At 51.6% G+C, this 15,333-nt stretch overlaps 1 protein-coding gene across 3 annotated transcripts in view; it reads right to left on the reverse strand.

The window, feature by feature from the left end:
• Positions 1–15,333, reverse strand: part of GRK5 (G protein-coupled receptor kinase 5) — a 212,070-nt gene that overhangs the window by 123,151 nt on the left and 73,586 nt on the right. The gene's annotated exons all lie outside the window — the stretch shown is intronic.

The raw sequence follows: 15,333 nt of genomic DNA on the forward strand, positions 1-15,333 counted from the left end.
AGGCCACAAGCCATAGGCAAGCCCAGCAGCCCAGACTCTACACAATCCAATCAGTTCTGGCCTTTGCAGATGGGAGGCCTGGGGTAAGGAAGCAGGCCAAGTGAGCAGGGGCCTCCCTGGGCAGTGGCAGACATCACCAGAGGCAGCAGGAGCAAGACCACAGAAACAACCACCCTTGCTTCTAGAACAGTTTGGGTGCGGCCGGCTGAAGGCATGGGATATGGGGGGAAGGGGCACAGTCTGTAAAGGTCCCAGGACTCTCACCTGGGCTTCCTCCTCCTGCTGCTTCAAGCTCCCCTCCACCACCCCACACAGAATAGCCTGTGGCTCTCCGGGGGCCTCAAGGCTCAGAAAAGTCAGCATCGTGCTAACGCACAAGGAACCAAACTTGTTAGAAATCCAAATTATGTTGTAAAGCAGGTCTTTACAGCGCTCATGGGGTGCGGGGAGCATGGAAACTGGAAGGGCCTCTCTCAACGCACTTTGATCAAGGTCTGGGAAGTTCTCGAGTATCTTGGTGACTGTACGTGGGAAGGATTTCTCTCTGTGTTCCCAGCCACAAGGGGCTGATGACTCACCCGATCTTGGCCAGTCAAGTGGAAGGTAGTGTTACAATTTTGCCTGTGACGTCTGTGGGGCTAAGGAATCTGTTCAAGTCCCTTCTACCCAGGTGAGCTTTCAGGAGTCAGTTTCCAAAGCACTGCCAGCAGGGCTGGCTTTCCAGAAAATACCACCGTGGGGAGGCTGGGGGTGTTCTCAGAGGCGATAGGCAAAGCAGAGGAGGCCAGTTTCTCTAATGAGGTAGGTGACCCCTGTGTCTGCTGCTTCCAACCCTTGCCTTCCCACCACTGATATTTCTGTCCCACCCGCCTGGGCTTTGCCACCTTTGCCACCACCAGAGGGGCATGCCCGCTGAAGCTGATGAGGTAGGTGTGCAGCATCTCACTGGTTCAAAGACTCGCTTCATCAGGCCTGAACGGCAAGATTCCAATTATAGGACCCAGTTGGGACCGCAGCACTTGCATGGTCTCTGCCTCAGGGAACCCTCCTCTGTGAAGTTTCTAGATGCCTCTAAATCAAAACGACTCCTGCCCTCAGTTTCTCCATTACCACACACTGTCCCAAAGTGCTCGAGCTGGGAGGTCAGGACCTGGTGGGGCCCGGTGGACACACACTCATAACTATCCGCTGATTGAATGTTTAGGGGAAAACATAATGTGATGGGGCCACTGAAGGCATCCTGGCCCAGAACCTCCTGAGGTGGGAACTGTGCCACTCATGTGGGACCGAACAAGTCCGTGGTACCTCAGGGCAGGGAGCATCACGTAGCCTAGAGTCTTCAAGTGTGTTCAGTGCCTTCCTACCTGGCATAGGACCCCCAGGGTGGGCCAGAGAGGGAAGGGGTGGGGAGGCACTGTATCTCTCCCCATCCAAGGCTGCCTGCTTTCCACAGCCTGACATAACCACCAACTTCACCACACGGTAGACACAGACCCATCTCATCACTGCAGAGACCTAAGGGACGGGACCAGAACACAGCATTAAGCCCAAGCTCTGTTCAAAACATTGCCAGGCTGGTGCAGGTGCAGCCAGGCCGTGGAGCCACCTGCCCAAAGTCAGTAAAATGAGGTGGCAGAGGAGGTGGGGAGGGCCCGAAGGCCTTTCCAGACCCTGTTAACCCTGCCTGGGAGCTGAACTCAGCTGTTTGGTTGGGGACTTCCGTTGTTCAAAGGGACCACTCCCCCCCAACAAGGCAGGCAAAAAACGTTTCAGTGCTGCTGCTGTCAGCCATGAGAACCTAAAACCTCCACTATGCTCACAAAAGGAAGTGCGGTGTTGAAGTGGTGTGAAGCATGGGGGGCGGCACTGGGCATGTGGGGCCTGTGGCCTGTGGGCAGGTCCCAGCACATGGCCCCCCTCCAGCCCCCCTCATGGCCTCACCACAGTCGGGTTTCCAGAGCAGAAGAACTTCAGCCACAACCAGAAGGATCCCGCAACCTCAAATTAGGAAAACCCAAACCAACACCAGGCCTGGTAAGTGGTCGCCATGGGGACAGGGAGACATGGCCCCTCTCCAGCACACTGAGCCCAAGAGCAGGGCAGAGAGGCTAGGGGACCGTCCCTCCTAGGAAACCTTGCTGTTGGAGGCAGTGCTAAACTGGACCACCTTGACCAAAGGCTGCTGCCCTTGAGTGACAGACAGCTGGGCTGCTCACTAGGGACTCTCCCGCACACGGCCTCGAGGCCTCTTCAGTGCAGTATAAGTGGGTGACCACAGCACTGTTTCTGAGCCACACAACACACCAGCTGTGTGGTCTTGCTAAGGCACGCACTGTTTTCTCCTGCAAAGGATGCTGCTGCTACCCAATTTGTTTTGCCAGGTTCAGAATTAGAGGCAAGTGTGCAGAGTTCTTAGCAACTAAGAATTAAATGTAGCCAGCAGCAGCAGCAGCAGCAGCATCACCATCGCCATCCCTACTACCGCCTCCATCACCATCACTACTGCCATCAGCGTCACCATCATCACCATCTGCACCAACTACCCTACCACCATCCTCCTAGCACCATCATCATCATCACCACCATCACCACCACCGTTACTATCACCATCCCCATTGCCACCATCCCAGCCACTACCATCATCACTATCAACATCACCACGATCACCATCACCACCACCACCTTCCTCACTACCATGATCACCACTAACAATACCGTCACCACTACCACCACCACCGCTGCCGCCACCACCACCACCACCATCACTCTCTACCACCAGTACCGCCACACGACTCTTATAGAGGAGAGAACTGAGGCACAGAGCTGGCAAGGAACAGACAGGAGGTCTTAAGCCCAGATCTTCTGAATCCAAGTCCAGCCATCTCTCTATCTCTATCTCACCACTACTCCCCTCAACATGCACATATGCACGCTCACAGACCACTTCCCCATCAGCATGATGTCAGCCTCTGTCTGATGTTTGTCAGAGGGTGCCACAGGGAAGTCACGCAAGGGGCTACATGACTTGAACCCGTTACCTATCTAACCTCACTTGCCTTTACTCCCTTGCTTGCTCCCTCACTCCCACCACATTTGCCTCAAAGTCCTCAAACACCTGGGGCACCATCCCCCCTGACCTCTGCTCTAGCTCAGGAGTCTCCATGCATTTTCTAGAAGGGCCAGAGTCTTTCTACAAGAGACCCAGAGTCTCTGGGTCATAGACAATATGTAAACAAATGGGCAACAGTCCAATAAAACTTTATTACAAAAGCAGGCAGCAGGCTGGATTTGCCCCCACTGGTCTCAGTTTGCCTGAGTGTATCTGCCTGGAACCTGCTTCCCTCTCCTGAGGAGAAAATGTCCTCAGGGTTAACCCCTTCGCCTCCTTCAGGTTTTTGCACAGATCTCACTTTCTCCATGAGGTTGACCCTGACTGCCCCCTTTTTTTCTAATAAATAATTTGAAGCGAAATAAATGCAATAAGAAATTAACCAGTGTTAGGTGAACAATTAAGTGGAATTTAGAACAGTCACAATATTATGCTACCACCACCTCTATCTCATTCCAAAACATTTTTTCCCTCCAAAGTAACACCTACTGATCATCCTTTTTAATGCTACAGGCTGTGCCCACCTCTTCTGAAACCTTGTGCCTTTTTTTTTACTTTTACTTTTTCGTTATACAGACTAACTTGTAACATTCTGTGTGGCTTATTTATTCTGCTCATCGCTTATTCCCTATCTCTGCTCTTCCCTCCATGAGAATGTAGGCTTCATGAGGGCAGGGATCTTGTTTTATTCCAAGCACCCAGAATGGTGCTCGGCACACAGTAAATGCTCAATACATCTTTGGTGAATAACGGATAAACAGATGGAGAGGAAGGCCCAGAAGAGAAGAGATGGTTTCCAAATGGACTTTAACACACACACACACACAAGCACATCACACATCGTCTTTTCTGAGCCAAAATGGGAACACAACTGCCTTCTGTGGGAGAGGCAGGGTGCAGACAGCCTCCCCCGCCCTTGCCCTGGTCCTATCTCCTCCCATCCCTGTGTCAGCTATCCTAACCCTGATCCTAGAGCCCCTTCTTTCTGGGCAGCATGGAAAGAGAGGGTGGGGTGGGTCTCTCATAAAACAGGCGGGGTTGAACTTCTAACTCTTCTGTCCATAAGCTGAGTGACCACAGGCCACCTCACCAACCTCTCTGAGCCAGTTACCTGACTGGTGTCAATAATACCCAGATGCCCTCTGTAAGGGCAGACAGAGAATGTGGTTAAAGCCCTGGTGCTGTACCAGGCACTAACATGATTCAAACCCTGCTGTTCCCCAGCCTGGCTCCCCAAGGCACCCTTCCAGGGGCTTCCCATTGTTTTCTCTACTCTTCTGTGTCTCTTCAGTTTAGAGAAATCTCCTTCTGGGGAAAGCAGACATCTCATCCTCTTGCAAACACTGATGACCTTCTTTAAAATGTCCTTTCCAAGGAAAACCATATTTCCAATGTATTTTGGGGCTTACTACACTTTGTCCACACCGGTTTTCACAGTTGAGAAAGTTTGGCCACAAAAACTAACTTTTCACTGCAAAAGTAATCCTCTTCTCTCAGCAGAGCCCAAATTTGGTCACTTTTGTCTTCACTATGTTTTCTCTTGGTTAAAGAAGAGAAAAGCTGGGTGCAGGGAGAGGGGTGTGAACTGACCCCTGAGAAAAGCCACTGGTAGCTGTAAGCTGGCCCCTGTCGCCCAGCTGTGGCTATTTTGTTGGAGAAATAAACAGGACTATTTGCTCATGAAAAAAATGCCCCAATTTTTCATAGGATATTCGTAAAAATATTTGCATTTCCCTGTGAGTAATAATTACTTCTGCTGCCCCCAGAATTTTTGCATCACCTACCCAAAAGAAGCTGAACAGACTCTTTAGAAATCCTTCCCAATCAAAATCCACCCAGTGACCTGGAGTTATGATGAAGATATGACTGCCCATGGAAGGACTGGGTGTTCTGAGATACAAAGAGGAAATGGAGACCCAGGCCCTGGCCTGAGTGCTTCAGCTCCATCTTCTCTGACCTTCAGGATACCACAGCAAAGTAGAGTCACTGTGCACATGAGGAAACAAGACCAGAGAGGCCAAGCATCTGGCCCAGGATCACACAGCCACTAAATGGCTAAGCTAGGATTTGAACCTAAGAATCCTTGGTTCATAACTCCCAGTCCATGAGGCTGACACATTATTAGTTCAAGGGACATGTGAGAACTGGGCCCTCAGAAAGTTTCCCCAAAGCCTGAGACCACAAAGCCCAAAACCAGTGCAGCACAGAGGCAGCTACAGACAGAAGAGTTTCCAGCACAGAGGTGAAGTCTCCCAAACTAGGGTCCAGAAGAGAGTTCTTGATTCCCCTCTACCTACACCCAAACCATGTTTCTCCACCGGTCTCCCTTTCTCAGTAAATGCTACCATCATTCAGCCATCCAGCCACTTAGGCCAGAAACCTAGGTGTCATCCCTGATTCCATCCTCCTCCTGGCCTCTGTGGTAAGCAGCCTCCCAGAAGGCCCCGGGATTTTTGCCTCTGGTCTTCATAGCCTCCATGGTCCCCTCCCACATTGAACCCATGTGACCAACAGGATGTGATAGAAGAAATGGAGTATGACTCTGAGGCTAGGTCACGAAAGTTGTTGTGCCTTCTGCCCTGCTTTCACTTGGAGCATTCGCTTGAAGGGCACTCATGCAGATCTGTGAAGAGGCTCAGGTAGGAAGGAGCTGAGACCTCCTGCAAACCACCGGCATTAACTTACCAACCATGTGAACGAGCCCCCTTGGAAGTGGAGCCTCCAGCCCCCAGTCAAGCCTTTGGATGATGGCAGCCTCAGCCAACCTCTTGACTGCAATCTCATGAAAGACCCTGGTCAGAACCACCCAGCTAAGTTGCTCCTGAATTCCTGACCCATAAAAACCAGGAGACACCAGACATCTGCTGTCATTCTAAGCTGCTAAGTGTGGGGTAATTTGTTACACAGCAACAGCTAACGAACATGGCCTCCCACCTGCAACCATCCGTCAAGTCCTATGGATTCTACTCCTAAATGACATATTGACTCGGCCATCTCCCTTCTCTTTCATGGCCACTGTGCTGGGCCAAGCCACCATCACATCACATCTCACAGGATGATGGCAGCAGCCTCCTGACTGGCCTCCTTGCCTCCATCTGCTTCCTGCCAAAGCCCAACCCACTGTCCATTACAGCCCGTGGCATTCTACAAGTGCAAACTATTGCCAGTCCCTCCAATGGCTCCCCATGGCCTATGGGATGAAATCTGAACTCTTTGCCATGAGCGACAAGGCCCTACAGGCTGATGCCCACATGCCTCCCTCCCTGGCCTCATCTCCGGGTTCACTCTGCTCCAGCTGCACTGGGCTGCCTTTTGTTCCCCCTTACACCAGCTCTTCCTACTCTGAGTCTATGTCTTGGCTGTTTCTTCTGCCTGAAACACTCTTCCCATGACTCTATCTTTGGTTTCCAGCTGAGAAGTCACCTCCTCAGAGAGGCCTTCACTGATCACTCTGTCTACTGGGTACCCTCATGATTCTCCATTGTCACAGCTCATAGATTCCTTTTATAAACTATAATGACCTGAAATTGTTTTATTCATTTATCTATTAATTCTGCTTCTTACCATCCACTCCTTTCTAACCTTTAGGTTACCTTTAGGTTATTCTTTGGAAGTTGGCACCATGACTGTACCCAGTGGTGGGCACCAAGCAAGTATGCAATAAAATGTTGTTAAACGAAGGAGTAAGTGAATTTCCTGTCTTAATGCGAGCCCAGAAAAATCCCCTATCATTTCTGACCTTGGAATTCCCATCAAGGAATCTTGGCCATATAAGCCTAGGTGGGCCTTCCCCTTTCTGGGCCTCAGTTTCTCCAGACAAGGAGCTAGGTGAAGGAGTTCTCAGGCTGTAGGGGTCCTTGTGATGGATCTGCAAGCAGTTTAGCCACATTCCAGGGAAGGTAAAGGAACCCCTTGCTGCGTGCTCCTGAAAGCAACTAGAGAGCCTCACCTTGGGTTCCAGAGTGCTGGCACTGTCCTTTAAGACCAGTTCAAGGCAGTATCTCTGCAGAAAGAACTGCTTCCTTTAAAGGTCCTGACCTAGTAAAGATCACAGGCTACTTCTACCATGAGCACACTGGTACCTGAGAATGAGCCATGGCACATGTGCTCCCTGCAGGGACCTGGGGAACAGCCCACCACCTGCTGCCTCAGACTCTGGCCCCAGCTACGCTTGCTTGGCCCACAAAGACACGCTGGGCACATAGTACGGACCGCACTGTGGGTGACCACTCAAAGACTAAAGACAATGTCTGGAGAAGTGGAGTGTCCAGCTGGGGACTTACAGAGGTGTGGTGTATACTGGGGTCCCAGTCCTCCCATGGCCATTTTCTCTCTGTACCTTCTCCTAATTCCATTATAGCAGAGTAGACGGGACGAGGCAGTTGGCCTCACAAAGTCTTCCTCTGAAATGCTTCCTTAATTGTCAAATGGCCAAGGAGAGCTCTATTTAGCAGATTAGATTTCCACCCTTAGGAATTCAGAATCAAATATGAATACAAAAAGCCAAGATCGCCACAAGGAGACAGTGAGTAGAACGTGGTTGTTTGAGCTTCCAATCGATGCTGTAACAAATTACCACAAACTTAGTAGCTTCGAATATCATGAATTCATGATACTAAAGTTCTGAAAGGGGGCACCTGGGTGGCTCAGTGGTTGAGAGTCTGCCTTTGCCTCAGAGCATGATCCTGGGGTCCTGGGATCAAGGTCTGCCTCGGGCTCCTCACAGGGAGCCTGCTTCTCCCTCTGCCTGTGTCTCTGCCTCTCTCTCTCTCTTTCTCTTTCTCTCTCTGTCTCTCATGAATAAATAAATAAAATCTTAAAAATAAAAATAAAGTTGTGGAAGTCCGAAGTCTGGGCTAAATTCACAGCATGTGGTGCAGGACCAGTTCCTTCTAGAAACTCTGCAGGAGACTCTGTCCCCTCAACCTTGTTCCGCTTCTAGAGGCTGCCCTCCATTCCTTGGTTCATGGTCCGTTCCTTGGTCTGCAAAGCCAACAACCTCATCACTCTGTCCCCTTGCTTTGTAGTCAAATCTCCCTTGGCCTCCCTATTGTAAGGACCCTGTGATTACATTGGGCCCACCTGGAGAACCCAGCATAACCTCCCCCTCTCAAGGTCCCTGACTTCATCACCTCTGCAAAGTCCCTTTCACTATGTACATAACATACTCACAGATTCCGTGTGGATGTCACCATCCTTGAAGAACTCTTATCCAGCCTAGCACAGCAGTGATTAAAATCATATGTTCCAGGGGCACCTGGGGGGGGCTCAGTCAGTTAAGTGTACAATTCTTGATTTCGGTTCTGGTCATGATCTCAGGGTCATGAGATCGAGCCTCTCATCAAGCTCCACGCCCAGCACAGACTCTGCTTGTCCCTTTCTCTCTGCCCCTCTCCCTGCTCGCATGCTCTCTCTCTCTTTCTCTCTCTCTCAAATAAATTAATTTAAAAATAAAAAAGACCATATGATTTCAGAGCCAGACTGCCTAGAATCAAATACCAGCCGTGTCCTTTCCTAGCTGTGCCACTCTGGACATATTACTCAACCTCTCTTTGCTTCAATTGTCTCCTCTATGCCTTACAGACAGAAGTCCTGAGATGATGCGTGTAAGGCATTTGGCACAGTGAAGACAGCTCTGTGAAAGAGGGCTGTAATTATCCCCTCTTCTCCACCAGACTCAGAACTAATGGATGTCAGAGCTGGGAGGGGCCTTGATGATCACCCAGCCCTGCCCCTCACTGAACAGCTAGGGACAAAGAGGCCCAGAGGGGAGGAGTGAGTCACACAGGTCATACAGCGTTTTCTCAGACAGCTCCCCATTACCCTCTAGCCTCCACCTGGCACACATGAGCCTGAGGAGGGATTGGCAGGGTGGAGGTCATAGCCCCCAGCACCCTGTCCTGCTCCCAGTACATGCTGGAGGACACGGCAGCCAGAGTCACACAGAGGAGGACGGAAGTGCTCCCTAGCAGAACATCTGCAGGAAGCACCTGCAGGTGGTGGCCCCAGCCAGAACCTCACATGCCCAGTTCCCACCCCACCCACCAGGCTCAGGGGCCAGAGTCAGACACAACGCATCTTTCCCCAGAAGAGGTCAGCAGGACTCATCTTGGCCAGGGACACAGAGACTCACGATGAGGGTCAAGACAAAGCACTCTGGGGCGGCAGATGTGAGCCAGGTCCCTTGTTTCTCTACGTGACCTCAGATCAGATGCCTTCGGACCTCTATTTCCACCTCAGAAAAGGAAGGTGCTGGACAGATCTGTGGTTCTCTATCTGTAATCCAGGTTTCCAGAGTCCAGGAGCCCCTGCCCAACTTCAGTAAGTTCTAGAAGAGCCATACATACGTAGACACAAAGCTGAAGCACCTGCCAGCTTGCCCATTTGGGCTTCAAAGTTCACCAGTGTGTGCAGCTGAGGCTGAACAGACCTGCTCAGAGGTGTCTGTGATTAACAAAGAGGGAGAAACAGTGACTCACTTCACTCAGATGGCCTGTTTAGCAGGCAAATTCCTCCACAGGAGAGAGGAGTCACCATGGGTCCTTGGCAGAAGCTCAGTTAGGCTCTGTTTCTTCCAACCAGAGGGCTGACTCACCCCAAAGGCTTTCCCCTCCCATAAATCTGGCCGAGGCAGGCACTGCCCCAATGGTTCAATTTCTCCCACCATCACACTGTCCTGAACTGACAACAAGGACTCCTAGAAAGGCCTTCCTGAGGCTCTATACGGGCCTCTCCTGGGCTCAGGAGCAGCTGAGAGCAAACTTTTGAACAGAAAGACACCCAAAGTGGAGTGGCCTCCAGACCCAAAGCCAGGCCTTCACTTATTTACTCACTGAGAATGTTATTTCTTCCTGCCTCAGGGCCTTTGCAGATGCCATCCCTCTGCCAGCTATATACCCATTATCACTATTTTTAATGACATATTTCAAGCTCAAAGAGAATAACATTTTTTAATATGTATTCTCACAGGTTTTGTCAAAATAATTCACTCATTCTGCATTGAGAAACACATAGGTTATCATTTCCAAATTTCTACCATCACAAATAAGGCTGCTCTGAGCACTATGACACACATCACCCCCACTTCACTGGCCAAGTATTCACATCTCACCAAGTGTTGCATCATTACTGAACTCCCTTCCCATCAATCCAAGAGTTACATCTCCACTTTTCTCTCCCACTGCTCCCCAACCTTTCCTTCAAAACATTTCATAATTTGTGTCTTCATTAGTTTGCCACTCAAGAGGACAGGGACCACATCCCTTTTGTTCACCATTGACTAGTGCCTAGGACATTGACTGGCACCCAGCAGACTCCAGTAAATGTCTATAGTAAGTTAAGTGTTTGCATGAATGAGTGAGCAGAGGCATCACCCCAGAAAAAGGCTGTGCTGTGTTCCTATCCACTCAGGACTCAGAGATGAACCTGGCATATCTTCCATCTGCCCCCAACTCTGCTCTCGGGCTCCTGCTGCTTCTGAGAGCCCTGGGCCCTGAAGTAGGGAGCCCTGGGAGGCAGAAGGTCGGAGAGCTCTGGGCCAGGCCTTCAGTGTATTCTCACTCCTAAGATGAAGCTGAGAACCTCACCTGGCCCTTCCCACGGCTCCCCACAGCCAGGTACCAGGTGATGATCCACCACGGTAGGTTTGGAGAACACGCTTCCCATGGCCATGCCTGGCTGTGAGAAGCAGACGCTCAGGGAACTCAGAGCTGGGCCAGAGCCTGCACCTCATCTCTCGCATGCCTGCATGACTGGAGTAGACCAGCCCCCACCTGCTGGCCACACCTGACCTTAGGGTCAGGCCAAGGAGCAGGTCTGGGCAACGCACCTTCACTCGTTCCCAATCACTTAAAGTCTCTGTTTCCAAAGCTTCAGGAGACAGTGCTAGATACAGAAAACTGGGGGATGGCCAAGAAAACGATACTAACAACAGCCATAAGCTGCTGTTCCTGAGCGACACTCTTTATAGGCAGACCTATCTCATCCCACAGCTCGATGAAGCAGGTCCAGCTCTGACAGAGGAGAGGCCTGAGGAATCGGAGCAGTGATTGTATCTTCCTTTTTATTTCACTCCCCTCCAGCTCATCATCGCAGACTGTAACGTAAGTCCCAGGAGCAGGGGTTCAGTCACTGCCTGGCCGAAACTCCCAGAAATCAGAGCCCGCCTCCTGAAGAAACATCTTGGGCCTACACTTCCTGTCTCCTTCCTTTAATTCCAACACCGGCTTGTGAGGCTTGACTGCCCAGCCCCATTTCAGAGGTGAAGTGGGGTCCTGTCTTTGGTGACAGTCAGGAACGGTACAGTCAGGATTCCAACCCAAATCTTTAAAAAAAAACAAACCCTTCGGCCGAAGCCCTGAAGCAGGCAGCCCTGAGAGCTGGAAGGTCAGAGGCTCCAAAGAAACACAAGGCAGGTCACGGGGACAATTTTAAACTGGCTGGTAGCCACAGTAGAAGGGAAAGTGAAACAAGTAAAATTAATTTTAATAATGTACTTTGTTTAACTCAATAAATCCAAAATATTACCGCTGCAACACATAATCCACATTAAAAAAAACTGTTAATGAGATACTTTACTTTTTCTCATAATAAGTCTTTGAGATCCAGTGTATATTATACACTTAGAGCACATCCTGGTTCAAACTGGCCACATTTCAAGGGCTCCTCAGCCACACGTGGTGAGTAGCTGCTGGTTTGGAGAGGGCCTGTCTAGAGCAAAAAGAAGCACGGAGGACCAGGGGCGAGTCATTCGCTCCCTCGCCCCACCAACGCATACTTGTTGCGTGCCTGCAACGGGCCAGGCGGCAGAAGCAAGCCCCACGTCCATGGGTTTACACGGGGAGGGGGGCAGACACGGAAAGTCCAGCAATGAGGGGCACCACAGCCCCCTGGCTCAGTCCCAGGGTTTCACATCCTGCCCCGGTGAGGACACAGGTGGTCACCTTTCAGGCCAGAGCCCCCGAGCTAAGATTTGGGAAATGGAGGCATGTCACGCCCTCTTCTCCTGGATATCAGAATCGTGACCACTTCCCCAACTTGCTAAAAAAAAAACTTAGCATAACAACCTCCTGGTCTTGTGTTCATCCTCAGACCCTAAGGGAAGCCTCAGCTCCACTCCTCACCCACTGGCAGGCAGAGACAGGTGGTAGATGTAGTAGAAATGGCTCAGGTGTGTCCCTGCAGGTGGCAGCCTGAGGCAGCTGTGTTGGCCCAGCAGCCCTAAAAGGCGAGGCCCACAGAGCTCCTTCCCTGGGCCCAAAGGTCTCCTCTCCCTGTAACTGTCACCAGGCCTGAGCCTGGCAGCAAGTCTTCCTGGAAAGGAAGGGAGGGAAGAGAAGGGGAAGAGAGCTGCCCAAATGCCTCTCATTACAACAACTGCTCCGTCTGCAAATTCCCTGCAGTCTCATCCGCTCACACGGAGTAAGCATCTCAGTGGGGATGTGGGTTGTCAGGGCCCCAGGCCTCGACAGGGATGGAGCACGGAGCAGGCCCTCGGCAGGCAGCTGGCGACAAGACAGCAGGGATGCTGAGGACAGTGTCCAGTGCTGGTTAAAGACCCGATATCTGGTTATGTCAGGGGCAGATCACTGAGCTCGGCCACTTGCTAGCTCAGTGACCTTGAGCCAAGCCCTCTCCGAGCTCTGGGTGCTGCATCTATGGAGAGAATAAGGAGGAACAACCGAGAAAATACACCTCTAGCTCAGGGCACTGTGAGTGCTCGGTCCATAGCAGCTCTTGCTGTTGTCCCCGCCTTTTCACCAAGAACCAACCACTCAGCCTTATACCTTTCCTCTCCACATTCACCCCTCTACTGGCCTCATCTCACTCCCCAGGCAGGGCTGCCCAAGCCTGCCTCTCAAGCCATTCCCAGGCACTAAACACAGATCAATCCCCAAACTCCAGGTAATATCACACAGCCCAGCCCTTGGGATCCAGAAAGACAGTTGGAGTCAATCCCTCCAGGCGTGATCATGGACACTTGCAGGAGGCAGGCATCACACTAGCACTTCAGGGTAAGCCAGGAGCCTGGGTCTGCCGGGGGAAGGGGACGGCGTGCAACCCTAGGTGGTAAGAGGATGAAAGAAGCCCTGTCCAGCTTCAAACCCTGGAGACACCTCGGAACCTCATTCTCCCTCCCTGCCTTACTTTCCACACCGAGTCCATCCCTAAGTGTGTGGGGTTACCTCCCAATACATGCCTGTTCCTTCCATCCGTCTCCACTGCTACCACCTGGACCAGGTCAGCATCATCTCTTGCCACTCAACTGGACCAGCCTCCTTCCTGCTCCCATCCCTCTGTTCTCACCTCCTTCAAACCATCTCCATCCAGCTGCCAGAGTCGCCCAAAGCCAAATCAAATCATAGAATTCTCCCACTTAAAGTCCTCTGATGACCTCCAACATCCAACAGTCTTGCACGAGCTGCACCCACCTGCCTCTCTGCTTGGCCCCTGCCACGCTCCAGACCTGCACCACACTGGACAGCCCGACCTCCTCCCATTCCCAGCTCCAGCTGTGCCTCTGGCCACTTCATCCCATGATGGCTCCTTTCTGACACCTGCTCATGCCCCCCATGGAAGCTCCCTGGGCCTGCTCTACGGTAACACCTCCCCTTGTACACACTGTCCCCCAGGCCTCATTGAATCCTGCTTTATCTCATCAACCCTACAGTATTCATCACTATCAGGAATTATTCCTGTTTCTGTATTTATAAATTGTTTCTTTCCACATGACACCATCTTGTTTGCTTCCTGGTTCGCTGCCAGTCTCCCATCTCCACCCAAGGGCAAGGATGGCATCTACCCTGTTTACTGCTGATCCTCAATCCAGACAAGGTGAAAAGCTGGCCCTCCATGCATGCATGTGGCTGTCCTCCTCCTCCTTGCTGATCCATCTTGAGATGATCACATCAGAGCCCCTTTGAACCTTCAGTTCCTCCTTGTGAAATGCCACCTCCTGTCACTGACTCGGAGGGTGGGTGGAGAGGGGGAGGGGGCATCAGGGAAGGAGGAAGGGAGCGGATACTGCCACCACCACAACCTTTGCCCCAGTGACAGCATCCACAAGCAGCAGCAGGGCAGGTGGGGCGTTGGTCACCCCGGCGACTGTCAGCTCCTCCAGAGGCCCCTGAGGCCCCAGGGAACCCCAGATCCCTGTGTACAAGGAGCCTGACCGGCCTCATCCACTTCTTAAGTTCCTGAGCTCTGGTGCCTCTGTTCAAACACCTGGAAAGACCTGCTTTCTGGCCCCAAGAAATATTTACATTTTGATTAAGTCTGGTTTTAAACCACCAGGTAGGCTGGCTGGAGGCCGATGCACCCCAGCCAGTCCAGCTGTAATAACATAGTCCACAGGGGTTCAGTTGGGGCGGGGGGCAGATAACAAAGGCGGGACCAGGGGAGGAACTGCCAGGGTTCCAAGTGGCCCCCAACCCCACCCTCAGCCTAAGCTGCTTGCTATAGAAAAAGGACAACCAGCTCTTGTGAACAGAGGTGAGAAAAACTCCGGGGAGCCCTGGAGTTCTGCCTTGGAAATAAACACGCGGGGCAAGGAGCACAGGGCACCCAGACCAATCCCGGCCTCCTGATCGCTGCCCCTGCCCCCAGTAAGAGCCTCCCTTCCAGCAGGTGGTGTCTCAGAAACAGGAAGTGGGTCTATAAGCCAAACTGGGGACTCTGGTACCAGGTCACATTATCATCCTGTTGGATGCATTCTGAGGACTCTACTAACCATCTATGGTTATGAGAACCCAGGAGGCTGGGACTGAGCCCAGATATTGACATTACTATCTTCCCATCTCCCTGAAAGTATGATTTTGGAGGCAGTAAGTGACATCCCAAAGGAATGTATACTGCTGAATTCAAAATGCCCACTAGCCAAGGCCTGCCTGATCACCCACTCCCTGCCACCCCACCCCTGGAAAGGGAAAATGTCCAGGCAACTAACAAATGCTTCAAAAAGGTATCTCTCAGTCGTCTCTGGGCCCTTTCATGGGAATCAAGTTTTCTTGGTGGAAAGCAAGATTTCTGTGTGTACCACTTGGAGCTACAAAGGCAAAAAGATTTTGTTAAGTCTGGGAGCTCCAAACAGATAGCAGAGGCTGCCTGGAGTGCCAGGACTTAAGACGGGGTTCAGGCTCAGTGGACAGGAGTGCCATAATTGATTAGCAATGTCTGCCACTGGCACAGGCGAGGAAATAGTGCTAAGCGTGCTCTGTGTTTGCTTT

The sequence above is a fragment of the Canis aureus genome, chromosome 29 (genome assembly GCF_053574225.1).
Source record: "Canis aureus isolate CA01 chromosome 29, VMU_Caureus_v.1.0, whole genome shotgun sequence".
NCBI lineage: Eukaryota > Metazoa > Chordata > Mammalia > Carnivora > Canidae > Canis > Canis aureus.